General features: G+C 39.1%; 1 protein-coding gene and 1 long non-coding RNA gene across 3 annotated transcripts in view; both read right to left on the minus strand.

Moving 5' to 3' along the window:
- furinb (furin (paired basic amino acid cleaving enzyme) b) overlaps positions 1-15,579 on the minus strand; it is a 103,780-nt gene that overhangs the window by 28,242 nt on the left and 59,959 nt on the right. The gene's annotated exons all lie outside the window — the stretch shown is intronic.
- LOC146515760 (uncharacterized) lies at positions 280-15,575 on the minus strand. The gene is made up of 2 exons (XR_014874875.1): positions 13,386-15,575; positions 280-12,831 (listed from the first exon to the last, which is right to left on the minus strand). It is a non-coding gene; the product is annotated as an uncharacterized LOC146515760 (long non-coding RNA).

A 15,579-nucleotide genomic window follows, 5' to 3' on the forward strand; every position in this document is an offset into this window, starting at 1 on the left:
CTTCTCCCATGACTCGTGAACAAGACCCGAGATACTTAAACTCCTCCACTTAACCCTAACCATCAAAAATGAATACCTAATCCTAACCCTTACCCTAAATCTAACCATAACCTAATTGTAAACCTGACACTAAAACCACATTTTGAGCCTCAAAAAAGCCTTCAAACTCGTGAGGTCCTCACAAATGACTGTTGGTCCTCACAAGTATAGTAGAATGCTTCTACTGTTCCTCAGGGCTCTGTGCTGGGCCCTAAATTATTTATATTATACATAAATGACATATGTAGCATTTCCAAACTGTTAAAATGTGTATTGTTTGCTGATGATACCACTCTGTATTGCTCAGGTAAAAACCTGGAACAGCTTCTGACTACAGCGGAAAAGGAGTTAAATATATTAAAAAACTGGTTTGATGTAAATAAGTTATCATTAAATATAAAGAAAACAAAATTGATTATTTTTGGCACTAGACAAATGAAAAATGTATCTAAAATCAGGGTTAATGGAATTGAAATTGAAAGAGTGTACGAAAATAAATTTCTTGGAGTGATAATTGATGATAAGCTGAGTTGGAAGTCTCATATAAACCATGTGAAAACAAAAATGTCAAAAACCATTGCTATTCTCTATAAAACAAAGCATGTCCTGAACAAAAAATCATTATACACACTCTATTGTACTCTGTTGCTTCCATATATGACTTACTGTCTGGAGATATGGGGTAATGCATATAAAACGAACACTCTTCCTATTTTCAAGTTGCAAAAAAGAGCTATAAGAATTATAAACCAATCAAACTATATAGAACCAACTAACATTTTGTTTATTAATCTGAATACCCTGAAATTTTATGATTTAGTTGAATATAAAATGGCACAGATAATGTATAAAGCACAAAATAGCTTGCTTTGCCCCAGTACTCAGAAGCTGTTCAAAGTCAGAGAGAGTCAATATGACTTAAGGGGAACAGATTTCTTTAAAAAAAACAAGATAAGGACAAATATAAAGCAGAGATGTGTTTCTGTTAGAGGAGTTAACCTGTGGAATAGTTATGACAGTGATTTAAAAAGGTGTAGTTCATTTTCCTTGTTTAAAAATATGTTTAAAAATAGAGTATTAGAAAAATATATATATCAAGAATGAAAAGAGCAAAAAAACAAACAAAAACAAAAAACAGAAAACCTCTTGATTCTTTTGCTTTGATGTAGTTACTTACTAAGGTGGTGGTGTTTTTTCTTGTTTGTTTGTTTGTTTTGTTTTTGCTTTGTTTGCCTTCTCTCACCCCAACCGGTCGCAGCAGATGGCCGCCCCTCCCTGAGCCGGGTTCTGCCGGAGGTTTCTTCCTGTTAAAAGGGAGTTTTTCCTTCCCACTGTCGCCAAAGTGCTTGCTCATAGGGGGTCATATGATTGTTGGGCTTTTCTCTCTGTATCTATGAAGCGCCTTGAGGCGACATTTGTTGTGATTTGGCGCTATATAAATGAAATTGAATTGAATTGAATTTTATTATTTGCTTCGAGCCCTGTGTACAGGAGCTGCATGCTAAAAGATCTTTTGTTAAAAGGGTTGGCGTAATAAGCAAATGCTTCAGCCAATACCTTTTGATTAGCCTTGTCTCATGCTTTCTTGCTTTGTGGTAAATCTTTGTTCTGTCTTCACTGAGATATTTGAATGCTAATCAATAAACATATCAATCCTAATCCTAATGCCACTTTTGGTCCTCACAAAGATGTCTAAACAGGAACACACACACATGAGCTGAACTGCAACATGTTAGATGGGGAGGCCATATCAGCAAAACACTTTATAACTCTTTATAACTTAAGCTATAACTTGCTATACAGACACACAAATCAGTCATCTTATTGTATCAGAGCATTTGCTATAGTAAAAGCTTGCAGCATAGTCTATAGTCTCAGCTGATCAGAGTGTGGGCTGTTGTTTTCTGTACAACAGGACATCTCTGTCTGCATGTGAAGTGGGGAGCAGACCTTTTAGTGAGTACCCATTGTCTAATCAGAGCACTAAAGAGGCACAGACCTGCCCACTCATTACATTTTAGCTCACAATTGCGTGTCTGACAAACGTCTCACTGGCTGACATTACAAGCTCGTCCACACAAATCAGTGTGTTATTATGTGCTGCGAGCGCAGAGTGGGTGTTGAATGGTGGCCGTCAGTCATTTCAGATCATACAAAATGGAGCCATAAGACCACTAGTGTGACTGCGACAATACCCTTTTCCACACAACAAAAGTATGAGTGAGAAGATTTTATGTTGATGGCAGATGCTAGGGTATAGTTCTCTTTAATTACTGAGAAAGCTGGGCGATCAGTGCTAATCAGGCCCGACCTGGCACAAGTTAAATTACCACATTTTTATATATTAAGGAACCAATTTAACATAAAACAATCATAGAAGAGATCTATATTTGAGAACATAAAAAACACTAAGTGCTTCTGCTGTAATTTAATGCAGCAGTGGGTCACTGCTACACACCAGTGTAGGCTTTAATGTGAAGGTATTCAATGCAGTTACTGATTTATGTTTTTGGAAATTAGACTTAAAAATTATAAATCCAACTCGCATTTGTTTGTTTTAACCTGACATTTCGCTACATATTAAAGCAATTTACAACTGTCCCTTTGCAGTGGTCATAATTTCCTTGGAGTGAGTAAAAACGAAGGGAGAACTAATTTTAAAAGAGATGTTTTGCTGTCCTTTATTACACAGGCCAGGGAGCGTGCCATTACCCGCAATGGCTAAGATCATACATCGTCAGCACTATGGACAGCCAGATGGCTTGGCCGAGAAAACGCCTTGTTACATGCAGACATTTGCAGTTTAACTTCACAAAAAAAAGCAGATTCATGTGCCAACTGTCACTGACGTTTGTTTAAAAAACAACAACAAAAAAAAAAACACCACAATCCTTACGGGTCTTACCCCAAAAAGTCTCTGAGTTTTCGGCTTCCTTTAATTACATCAGCACTGCTATGTTTTCATAAAACAATCATAGTATTGGATTTAAAAAGGTCCAGGATTCTGAAAAGGGAATTTTAATTAGCGCTTTATATTAATGTCTCCACTGCCTTTAGTGGTAAATATCGGCATGCACATGCTGTTGTTTGGTCCACAGCATCACAAAACAGCCTTTACGCTCCAGACAGCACATATCCTCAGACCATGGAGCCACAGATGTGATGCCAGGCAGGGGATTCGGCCAAGCGAGGCAGAGTGCACAAAGAGCCAGAGGCCTGAGAAGACTTTTATCGAGAGGCTGTGCACACCAAAATGTAAATGTTTCGAATACTGTCTGCATATTCACATGCACATAGAGCGGCTGATCTGGATCGAATTCAGCAAAAAACAGCCAGGCAGCTTAATATATCCAGGGAGACTCAGACGTGCCAGATCACACAAAAGGGTTTATGATGAAGCCATCATTTTATCTTTCAAATGTCCATGAAATTAAATGATTTCGGAGACACTTTACTGAATGCCTCCATTCTATATCCATTTAAAATAGATTGGAAGAGTCGTCGGAGACGTGTCAAGTAGCGAGGGTAGGTGTAAGTGTAGTTTCAAAAGTAGGTAAAAGTTGACGTTTGCACAAAAGACTTGACGAGACAATGAAACGCTTTCAAAACGGTTCCTTCTGCAGAGAGACAATCACACTAAATAAATCACTGCTTTGTGAACTGGTGGATGTCAGAAGCTACATATATTGTCTAAAATAAGCTTAGAATAAGATAAGACCAAACAAAGCTTAGATAAAAGGCTGTTGAAGTAGAAATGCTCTGTTTACACAGCCAATGTGACCCCCCCTTATCTTATCAGGAGAAGCAAAAGGGACAGAGAGAGGTAATGCTTTTATCTGTCATCCTCAGGACACGGAATCATTTTTGGGAAAGTCAATGCCCTGTCATTTGTTGGAGAATTTAGACATGTCATACAAGACAATCTCCACCTCGGACTTAGGAGTCAATAACATCATGAAATGTACTGTATATAAAGAATGCAACAATAGCAACTAACATAAAAGAATTCTGCAAAAGAAAACTCTTCTTAGATGTGACAAATACAGCGTAAGAATCTTAGCTTTGCCACCGTCACAATTTTTAAAACTGTCTTTGCTTTGAAAAGCTAACTGCAGTCGTGAGTTCTCAGAATCGGCTCTCTGAACAAAAGAATGACAACACCACGGAACGCAAGTTTGATACCATCATGGGGAAGCTCGCGGTTCTCCAACGGGAGATTGAGAGACCAGTGTCGGAGTGTTAAAGAACAGCTTTGAAATTCTCATGAGTTGTTGCAAAAGAAAAATTACCATCATAATCTGGCTACCCCTTCAGTGCCAGCTGTGGGCTCAAGGCTGAAGCCGAACAAAAACTCCCTGATAACGACTGTGTTGAGTCTGTTCCTTCCCGTTCCATGCAAGGCCACCTGGGTTGGCTGGAAGACTGTTTACTTAGCCTGGCAGGGCGAAGGACACAGTCTCAGCTGAACTATGGACACGCACACACATACATATACTGATACTGATAAACACTCACTGACGCATCACCCTCCCTACCCCGGATCCAACGCCACCTCCAACGCATACCTCCCCTCTGATGTGGACATCGGGTCAGCTGGAGGCGCAGTCGAAAGATTGCAGTCCAAGATCAGATGTACACACTGGGACTCTTTCCCATGTTGCTTGTCTGTGTTTATTGTGCTATGGTGTGTTGATATCTGTGCATTCCTGTATTATCCTTTTGTGTTACACATTTCGATGTTTTTTTCCTCGCTACCTAGCCTGACCTGTCTCACCAATGTGATGTTTGTGTATTGTATGTACGGTCGGCAAGGTCTGTCATCTCGGTTGTGGGCAAAAGTCCTGCAACTGACAAATAAAGGCTATCTCATCATCATCTGATCTCAAAAAAGGTGATGGTTTAGTGAGCAGATGGAAGAGGTTACATTTTATGCCAATGCATTTTATTCTTTTTAATAACCCCCAAAGGAAATCCACTAATCACAGTGGTCAGCTGCTCACACACACATAACTTTATTAGGTACATTTTTCTGGTACCAGGTTGCCTAGATACAACGAGTTGCAGTGATACGACGCTGATTAGATATTTGTGACAACAAGCATCCAGCAGGTATACTTCATAAAGTAACCAGAAAGTGTATATGTGTTTGTACTTCGTACAGCTTTGGTTTCAAAGGTGGGCATGCAGAATACTTTACAGACGGGGTTCTGACGCTCACACAGCTCTGTGTTAGATTCCACCAGCTGATATGACCATGACCCTGACAGCTGAACCAAATATGGCATGCTTTAATTAGATCTCCTGCAGTAACTCTGTTTACATTCCTTTGTATACTTTATGACACAGTGAAGGTGGAATGGTCACTGAATCCCATTGCTGAATGAATACTGACTATTATATTTATTTTTTCAATTTTCACATTCTTTTAGTTCCTGTCACAAAGCGAATAAAAGAATGTGACAACAAGAAGTTTATAAAAGGTTTATCTTAATAGAAAAAACATGTTTCTGCAGATTTCTCATTTTGCTTTTACCTTGAACGAAACCAAGGTGGTTACTTGGATACAAGGTCCTCTTGGCGACCAACTTCAGTTCTTGCTGGGGGCTTGGAGGAGTGCTGTTACATTTTTTGGCCAATCAGGAATGGCAAAATATTATCACTGTATCTTTTCCCCCCCTTCACATTAATACAAAACTAATAAACAAACTTAAAGGGGTGCTTCAATAATTTAGCAATATTCTTGCAAGCTTACATTAAGAGTACTCTGGTAACCTTAGAACAACAAAAGACATTTTATTACTGAAACATAACCCTCGACACGATCTAGTCATTTACCATTTTTAGAGTCGTCCAGGTAATACTGTGGCAATGAGCAAGAGAAAGACACTAATCCCTACAGCACCATAATAATCACATATTTCAAGACTCATCAAACAAAATATTTAAATGTGTTAAACGGTTTTCAGTTTTTGTTACTGCAGGTTCTAGTATTAATGTTTAAGACAGTTCTGATGTTGGCTTGTTGAAGTGAATGTGCGACCTGGAAGTGTCTGCAGGGCAGCCATAGTAACAGCTGGTGAAGTTCTCTAAATACTAAAGGGAGGTCCTTCAGTTTTTCCTTCATTATCTCTCTGAACACTGACTAGAGCCTATACCATCCTTTAGAAGAAGGATGGTATAGGCTCTTACAAAATTAAGCAGCTTGAAGCCTATATAGACCTATAAAAATTGTAATTTTGGTGATAAATTTTTATTTTCAACTGGGCTTTACATCTGTATCATGCAACAAACGCATATGGAAAACTATTGAGCCATCCAAAATAAATGCAGTTGGCTTCTCTGAGCACTACTGATGCCTCTTACAAAGTCCTAATGAATTATCCTCACATCTTTCTCAGTAAAGAAAATGAACAGGCTGCTGGTCGGCTGCCTGGCTGGTATGGCTTTGCCTTTCAGTGCTGACATGAAATACTTTCTCGTAAACGCACTTTGAATCGAATCTGTTCCAACGCCGAGAATCTATGTTTACAAATGTAGATGAATGTGACCACACATACACATTCAGTTTGTGTTTGTATTCTGTTAGGCAGAGGATGTGTGTCAGAATATGCATCATCAAGTGAGACTAATGTCTAACGAATGCTTGGCTAAACTGTAGGATCTGAGTCTTGGCATTGCTCAGTTGGTTTTTAGAGGGACTGAATAGGGTCCGTTCATTGTAGCTGCCAAAAGGATTAGGCTATTTTCTGCTCTACTCAACTCAGCTCAGTTGTGGCCTTAGGCAGGTCTGTTCAAATGGTTACAGTGGAGTGAGAAGTAGAAATAGCTTCATTGTGTGGATGAACACAGAGGTTCTTGAAGCTTTGTAGAGAAGATCAGATGAGCTTGTTTCACGTTTTAAACCCTTGGCATTGAGTAAACATGCATTGAATCCTTTTCTTGTCTGCCTTCTTATAATGATGGCAGCCAATACAATGGACAGAAGCCAGGGAAGCATATTGGAGTAGTTGACTGTCCATCAGAAGGAAACTTTAAATAGTCTGTAACTAGACTGATATTCATAGGCAACATATCTATAGGCAATTCACACTTTCTAATCCAACTCACTTGGATGTCTTTGTGTGGGAGGAAACTTATGTGGAGTTGGAAGGAAATACATCTTTTTTTAGGAAGAAGAAGAGAACGAGATATCAAAATGCCCATTTTGTTTGTACTATTACTGTTCAGTAGCATTGTAACAATCCAGAAACCTCAGCTGACTCAGCCTTCTGGGGCATTAGCTAATTTCCCACTGTAACCTGGATATCTGGCTCAAGACAATGATTATTGTTTAAGATGCAGAGGAAATTTAAAAAGCTAACAAAAACCTAAATTGTTGTCAGACGGTAATTCATGGTTGCCAGATTGCATTTCAGCAAATGCAATCCCTCTGTTCTTCTCCACAAGGACTGCTTACCTGCATGTAACCAAATCCTCCTGAAATTTGTTTCCTAATAGTATTCTGATTACTTGAGGAATAAAGGTGGACAAAAAAAAAAATCTGCTTGTCTTTCCATACAGAGTCTGCGTATGCATATATCTATTAATAGAGATTAGACGAGTGCTACTTCCCCTGCCCTAAAAAATCATCATTACTCTGCTTTACGAAGCAATGTGGTGGAAGAGGAAATGGGACTCTTAATGTTGCTATCGTAGCTTAAAATGAGCCCGGCCAAATGATGAAGTAACTGAAAAGACAATAAATGAAAATAGTGCAGTGTGTCTCTAAACAAATTACATGAAATCATCTGTGCAACAAAGCACATTTAAAGGACTTTAAATGCATTTATACTAATAAAAGTAACTTTGTATAAAAAGCAAAAAGCTTCACCCTGAATAGCATGTTAAACTGGACTTCCTCCACTTACTGCAAACACAACTGGTCCAAAATCAGTCTGTCACTGTATGTCTATTAAACAACACACCAAGAAAAAAAAGCGATATCGATTGAGTCGAGGTGATCAGTAATGTCTCATAAATTATGAACCCGGCTCACCACGTCTATAAATTACCCATTTAAAATGTTTACAAAACAGCAGCTTCATACTGCAAGAAGCTTTCCTTTAGCAAAAGTAATATCTTCAAAACAGAAAGCCAGAGGATTCAGGTTTAAGAGTGGGTTCTCTGCCAACTTCACCTCTCGCAAGCCTGCCTGGCTGTCAGGAAAATAAACAGGCTTTCCCCACCAGAATAAACAAGACAAGGGAAAGGAGAATTACAGTATTCAGGCTAGATAGAGGCTGGCAGCATTCGAAACAATAATTGATAAACTTGGTGTAAACAGAACACGGCATTTATCTTCAGCTTGCAATGGGCCAGAGCAAATAGGAGAAAATAAGGTTTTGTGCACATGCCACCTGCAATTTTTAAAAATTATTTCTTTATTCATCCCACGATGTTTCAGGTAATGTCCAAGTCTGATAAAACTTTTGGTAAAGTAGTAGCAAACTTTGGTTGTTTATTTACTCGGCACAGAGTATACTTGTAAACATGTACACTAATAGGGGAAGGAGAAAGAACACATGCACATAATCAGACACATGCGGACTGCACTATTGTTTGACTTAAAATAACTTCTGATTTTTCAACCATTAAGCTCTTATGTGAAAAAACGCACTTGACACAGCAGCAGTTCAACCAATGCCAATTCCACAAAATGCTGTGCTCTAAAATGTCTCGTAAGCAAAGTCAACGCAGCCAGGTACGACCTGCTGTGTCAAACACTATAACAGAAGCATTAAAGCAGACAACACATCAGGAAGCCGTCTACTTTGATTTGTACCCTCCTTCAGCTTTGATTTTTCCTGCATCAGCGTCCAAAGACACAGATTTATTACCTCCATAAAGTCTTAGATATGCATTCAGCCTATGTAAGACGGGTATTTTTATTTGCATTTCGCTACAAAAATAAGGTTCATTTCAGGCCTTAGCCAATTGTCCTGGCCAAGGACACAGCGCCTGCAGATGGTATTTAACTCTTTTCCTTCTTTCTGGTGTTGCAGTCCAAATTTACATTGGATTGAGCTATGTTTTCAGCCGCTAAGTACATAATAAGACCCAAAGACATAAAAATGTTTTCAGTTTCTGCAGCGAGTGACCTTTCACCTTTCTTTCTCTCAGTATAATTAGGTGAAGTAAAGGTAACATCATGAACTAACTACCAACGCAACTTTCACATGATTAAAGAAAAAAAAACAAACAAACCTCAGTTTATTTTCTGTCTGATCATCAAAGAGCTTCAAAGAATTGCTCTTCTGCATACCTAGGGTGCAACAATTGGCTTTGAATTTGAGTTGCTGTCTTATTAGCTTATCAGCTCGAAGCAGTCGGCCCATTCTACCATGACCTCTGGCATCAACAAGGCAGTTGTACCCAGAGAAATGCCGCTCACTGAACATTTCCTCTTTTACAGATCATTCTCTCTACACCTCAGTGTTTCTGAAATACTAGGACAAGCACATCTGGCATGAACAACCATATCTTATTCTAAGTCACCCAAATCACCCCTATTCGCCACTCTGATGCTCCATTTGAACTTCAGCATGTTGTCTTGACCATATGTACCGGGTTGCTGACTAGATAGTAGGGTAAACAGCTAAACAGGTATGCCTAATGAAGTGGCTGGTGAGTGCATGTATGATCAAAAAACCTTTAAAGAGAATATGTGTAAGAATGTGTTATCTGCAAGCAATCAAGTAGGAAACTGAAGGAGCAGGAAAAAAGAGCCCCAATAAAAGTTACATACTACTTTACCTCTTAAAAAATGGAACGCATCCTGCAGCCATCTGATGCAGGGGGTGTCTGCCCAGCAAAAGAACAAATTAATAATTTAATGAAATTAAAATGCGAGGCTTGTGCAGAACGGGTACAATTACATTCCTCCAGTCTGTGTCTTTTTGCTGAAGAAGTGCTTTCATGATCAGAGAAACAAATAGCCACGTTCCACCAAGGACAGAGCAATTTATTGGGGCAAGAGAAGCATGCAAACACTTTTCTTGGTCTTTCTCAATGCCATCATCCAGATTAGCCACTAAACCTTTAGCCTTGAGTTTAACCATTCGGTATTCAGAGGATGATGGGTTGATTTGTAATCAAGGACATGAGGCTGTTTAGCATGCCAGTCATTTTCTGATAAAGACTGTCACTACACACTCTCCCATGCAGGCATATGGATCTCAGTTAATGAAGCCCTGTGAAAAGTTCTCTATAGGAGATAACAGCTCTCCACAGGGAAGTTAGAGAAACAGAGTATATTGCATGTGGGTGGCTGAATACATTTGAAGAAGAGGGGGCCGTAACCAGGTGAGCTGAATTGCCTGGTTATGCATATTGTATGTGCCTCGGGAAACTCAAACCTTTCTCTTCATTTGTCTTTATTTGTTTTTTGTTGGGAAAAAAAAATTAATATAAGCTGTTATAAACAAAACGAAAGAGAATAATGAATCACCACAAAATTAAAACGTTGAAAATCTGCACGGTAGTGTGTAGTTTCGACGTGTGAATAATAGAATGATATGAATGTGGCTGCATTTAGCGACAGCTTGCCAAGAGAGTGATCTACTGAATTATCTTTCATTTTTACCTTGTCAAGAATTTAGAGGTGGGGGAAAATACATAAAATCAGGCTAATCTGATTGCTATATAGTTACTCACTCAAAATATGAATGTTTTTAAAACGCATATATCTCAATTCTGGCAAAAAACAAACAAACAATATTACAGCACAGAAAAAGAAGTGGCTTCATTTTACAAAATAACCAAGGTAACACTATTTATAATAATTGCAAAATAATTATTGCAAGTTTGAGTGACAACACCAGCAAGAGGCTGAAATGCTCATCTACAAAATATGCGTGCCAGTTATTTGATGTTTTAATAGTCAGTGTTGGGAAGGTTACTTTTAAAATGTATTCCATTACAAAATACAGAATACATGCCCCAAAATGTATTCTGTAACGTATTCCGTTACGTTACTCAATGAGAGTAACGTATTCTGAATACTTTGGATTACTTAATATATTATCATGCTGTTTACAACTACGTGAATGTACTATTGCTGTGATTTATTACTGTTACTGAAGGTCCGCGGCTCCGAACCGTAGTAAAGGGACCTCTGGCTAATATGGTGGGTTCTGTGTCGGGCTCGTAGCCGAAAACTAGCTTTACTTTGTTGTCTGGGTCAACTTTACTAGCGAGAGACAGAGAGAGGCGTTGAAAGGCTGCTCCAACGGAACTTATTGTTTTTGGAGGAAAACACGAACACGGTGTACAGTCGAGTCTTAATAGCTTACTTACAACTGGGCTTGTCAGGCACTCTTCTTGGCTGCAGTGGTTATTATTATATTTACATGCTTCCAGCTCCCGTTTTTGCTTGATGACAGCTCTTACTTTTTCTTTTTCTCCCTCCCTCGCTCACAGACACATAACGTGTATAGCAGTCCATTCTCCCTGCAGCACGGACTACACTGCCTATGATGCTACATTCTTTAGAGTTATACCGGTAGCATTCTGCCTATTAGCGTAGCACAACAACAACAAAAAGGCCTCTCTCACCCAGGAAACACGCAGAGAGAGAGCGTCACCCTGTAACCATGGCAACCGTAACGCTGCCACCTGGAACAACAGAACGTAGCTGTCAAACAAAACCCAAACAGTCCTGACCTGCCACAATATGTGCATTTTTCTTTAGCAAAGAAAGCCTATGAATATTCTCTAATTTTCTTCATTCAAGATGTTTACCGAGAGGCTAATGCTACAGCTAGCATTAGGTAGTGTTCTGTCTAGATAATAAAGCTAAAAACTTACGTAGCTGCATGTGTTCCTTCACATAAAGCAGAGCTAAAAATCAATATCGAAAATCGATAAAGAACCGGATTGATCAGCAGAATCAATAGTGAACTGGTGTCAATAAAATCGTAACAATCCCAACTCCTAAAATGGAAATTGCTTAAAACGTTCTAGGTTGAGAAATACCTGAAGTTACAGTGTGTAAAATTTCACCACTAGATGTCAGTAGATTACAGACTGCAGTTAACTGAGCTCTTTTTTTTCTTACATGAGTGCATAATTCTAGTTACAGTGGCTGCTGTAGGACAAAAAGCAAATGTAGTCGGCCAGTCTCCTCTTTATCTCATCTGTCCATATGTGTCCACATCTGTTTACCCTGGAGGAAGCTGTAAAACTTTGTGAAAGGAGTCGTTAAGTCAGCGAAACTCACTTCCACCCGATGAGAACAATAGTTGAGTTGTTGGGGATATCCTGAACTTTTCTGTAGCTAACCACTGCTATTTTTGCCGATGTTAGCTGCTGTCAGTAAAGTGGATCTAACATTGGTTGACTTGGACACTTGGCAAATAAACTCTCATACATGTGAAAATGTAATCAAACTGTTTATCAGAGAGAATGAGCGCTTTCTAGGACACTTGAGTTCAACATTAGCTTGCATAATGCTGTTTAACTGGCCCAGTGTCAGCTGTCGTGAGACAGGAAGGGGTCACGTGTCTGATCTGCTGACAATAAGTAATTGTGACAATATTGGGAATAAATAAACATTTTTATGCACATTTTCGCGTGGTACAGTCCTGACTTTGGTTCAGGAGTCGAGGACTGAGGTGAAGATGTTTTCTGTAGATGCTGGTCACGTTGTCTCTTTCCTTTGTGTTTTCACTTCTTTGGTGGAGGGGACCTCTGCGCAGATGATGAAACATAGGTATCACCTTGAATCTGAAGGTGCAGACATGAATTAAAATTTGCCTCCACACAGTGTTGCCAACTCCTCAGTAAGGAAAATCGCTATTGGCTGTCCTAAAAGTCGCTAGAAGTCGCTAAATGACGTCATCGCCTAATTTGCATAATTGGTCATGCTAATGTTATTGTAATCTATGTTGTTGGAGAGAGAAATAACATCGTGGAAGAGACATAAAGTGAGTAAAAAACGTCCTAAATGCATTTAGAATTTATTTAGAACTACAAATTCAATTTATTTTAGCAATTATTGTTTTTTTAATGTCACAATTCCAACCCTGCTCCTTTACCCAGGCTTGGACCGGCAAAAGTGACCCGAAATAGGCACTTTGGTGGAGTTACTTTGTGTGTTTATAAGTAGTTTTAAACCTTGTGATCCACAAAACAGCATAAGAGTAAAAGAGTAAAAGAACTGACTGCGTTACAGCACCCGCTGCTTGTTGAGAGTAAAAGCGATATGCGCTTTCACATCTTTTTTTAGTGACTTTTTTTGAAAAAAAGTCGCTAGGGGGTCTGAAAACTCGCTAAATATAGCGACAAAGTCGCTAAGTTGGCAACACTGCCTCCACAGTAGGCGAATGCCTACGAGTTCTCTTCTCCTCCACCTTTGACATATTATGTATGTGGCCGTTCTCTAGCCACATACATAAAACCTGATTAGGCTGAAGGATGATGTCCATGTAGGACATTGTTATCAAGTGGTCGAGATGGACTTCAATCATATTACGCATCATATTTGTGAATTATGTTTCATAAAATGTTTTATGTTTTGTAGTGCATAACGTTAGACAACAGTAGTTGTCTCTTTTTTTAATGTCAGTCACATCAAATTTAAAAATGGCATATACATTAACCTTCCTCAGCCTTTACACAATTGATTTAAATGACAGACTGTCCTAACATTTTTGTAACCAGTGTTACCGTGTATCATTATGGGCCCAGCTGGAATTTGATTAGAATCTTTCACAAATACAAAATGTATTAAAACCGTGCTGTGATAAATTTTCATTAAAACTCTCCTTACTCACAGCTGGACTGATAAATATCCATGCCGTTATCAGAATTAATACCCCGATTCCGATAATGACGAACGCAAATATTTTATTGATGAAGCACAAATGAATTACCGGCCTTCAACTAAACATGCACTCCCCTCCAAGAACAACTGCCAAGTCAAGACAGAGCATCTCAATAGAAAAAGGCCTGAGATGAGAATTGAAAAATCAGCCTTGCGTGTCATCAGTACAAATGAACTGGCCTCCATGACTCTGGAAAAATGCCTTCCTCTGAGTCTCCTCTGCTTTTTGTTGTCCTATGAATATATTCATATAATCTCCTTGTGAGGGGGTTGTGAGCATTACTCACTGTCAGCCTGCATTGCTTTGTGGAGATTTGCATAACTCATTGGATATAATTTGTCCACAGGTCACTCCAAACACCAAAGCTCCACACTGTAGACACAAAGACACACCCTTGCTATTCATTTTATGCTCAGAAATTGATCCAATGTCAGATAATTACTCTAGCAGCTCTACCGACAGCAGCAGTAGAACGTGTGTAAGCGCAAACCCATGCATTTCATGTTTTTATTATGTTTGGAAAGTATAAGCATGGTGCAGTTTGGGAGCTGTAGTAAGCCAGAGTCAGAGAACAATCCCCTCCAGTAGTGCTTTGTTCGATCAGCACGACAGAGTGGGATCTACGATACACTGACAGGAAAGGCTGGATTCGCTCTGCATGGCTGCTCAAGCTGTCGGCAAGGACAAGAAACAGGCGTCTGTGCAAAAATTGCAGATGCCAGCCTCTTTCAAGATGAATAAATATTGCAGATGAACAGATCATATTTTGGATGATAACAGAAAAAAAAACCAAGCAAAACTAGACAAACAACAGAAGCTGCTTAAAGAGACAAACATCAAAGCACCAAAAAGCAACTGTAAAGAAGCAGATCTATTTGAACAGCTTTTAATAATTTCTTTTAAAAACAACAACAACAACTAAAAAAACATTAAGCCCATTCGGCCTTTCATTCTGACCAACTGTAACTGGAAATACTATGCTTTGAAACAAAACTAACAAAGAAAAACAAACATACAACCACAAAAAGACTTAGTGGCACGAAAAGAAAGAGATTTGAGACAAATCCTGCTGTGGATTTCAGAGCGGGATGCAGCTTCTCATCTGCTCCAGGGGGGATTGGACAAAAGCAGAGGACCATAGCGTTTTGAGAAATGAGGAGAGAGGAGGGGATGAGCGATAAGGATTCATTCTTGCTGACGCTTTAGTGTTCCATCAATAAATTGGGACAAACATGTTTTCATGTGATCACCAAAGACTGGAAGGGAAAAAAAATGGTCTGTATTTGTATTTGGGAAGAGCATGAGTCAATGGGGGGCAAGTAAACAAGAGCTGCATTGGCAACAAATAAGTGCTATTTTGGTGGTGCGGCGTTATGGGCTGGATTGATGCTACAGCAACTTGAGTTGTGTGCTGAAGCAAGAAAAAAGGGGAACAATCTTTCAAGAGAGTTCAGAATGACTGCACCCATACTTCCACACTTAAATAATTGGTTTCTGAGTGCAAATGCCTGAGCCAAAAGCACTGGACCCAAGCGGAATCCACTTTCTTTCTCACCAGTCCCTGATAACTACAGCTTTCAGGGAGCAAAATATAACTAATAAAACAAGAGGTGGACAGTCTATTCCAAATTATTTAATCACTAAATAAAAATGTATATTTCAAGTTTGCTAGCACATT

This window comes from Neolamprologus multifasciatus, chromosome 7 (genome assembly GCF_963576455.1).
Source record: "Neolamprologus multifasciatus chromosome 7, fNeoMul1.2, whole genome shotgun sequence".
Taxonomy (NCBI): Eukaryota; Metazoa; Chordata; class Actinopteri; order Cichliformes; family Cichlidae; genus Neolamprologus; species Neolamprologus multifasciatus.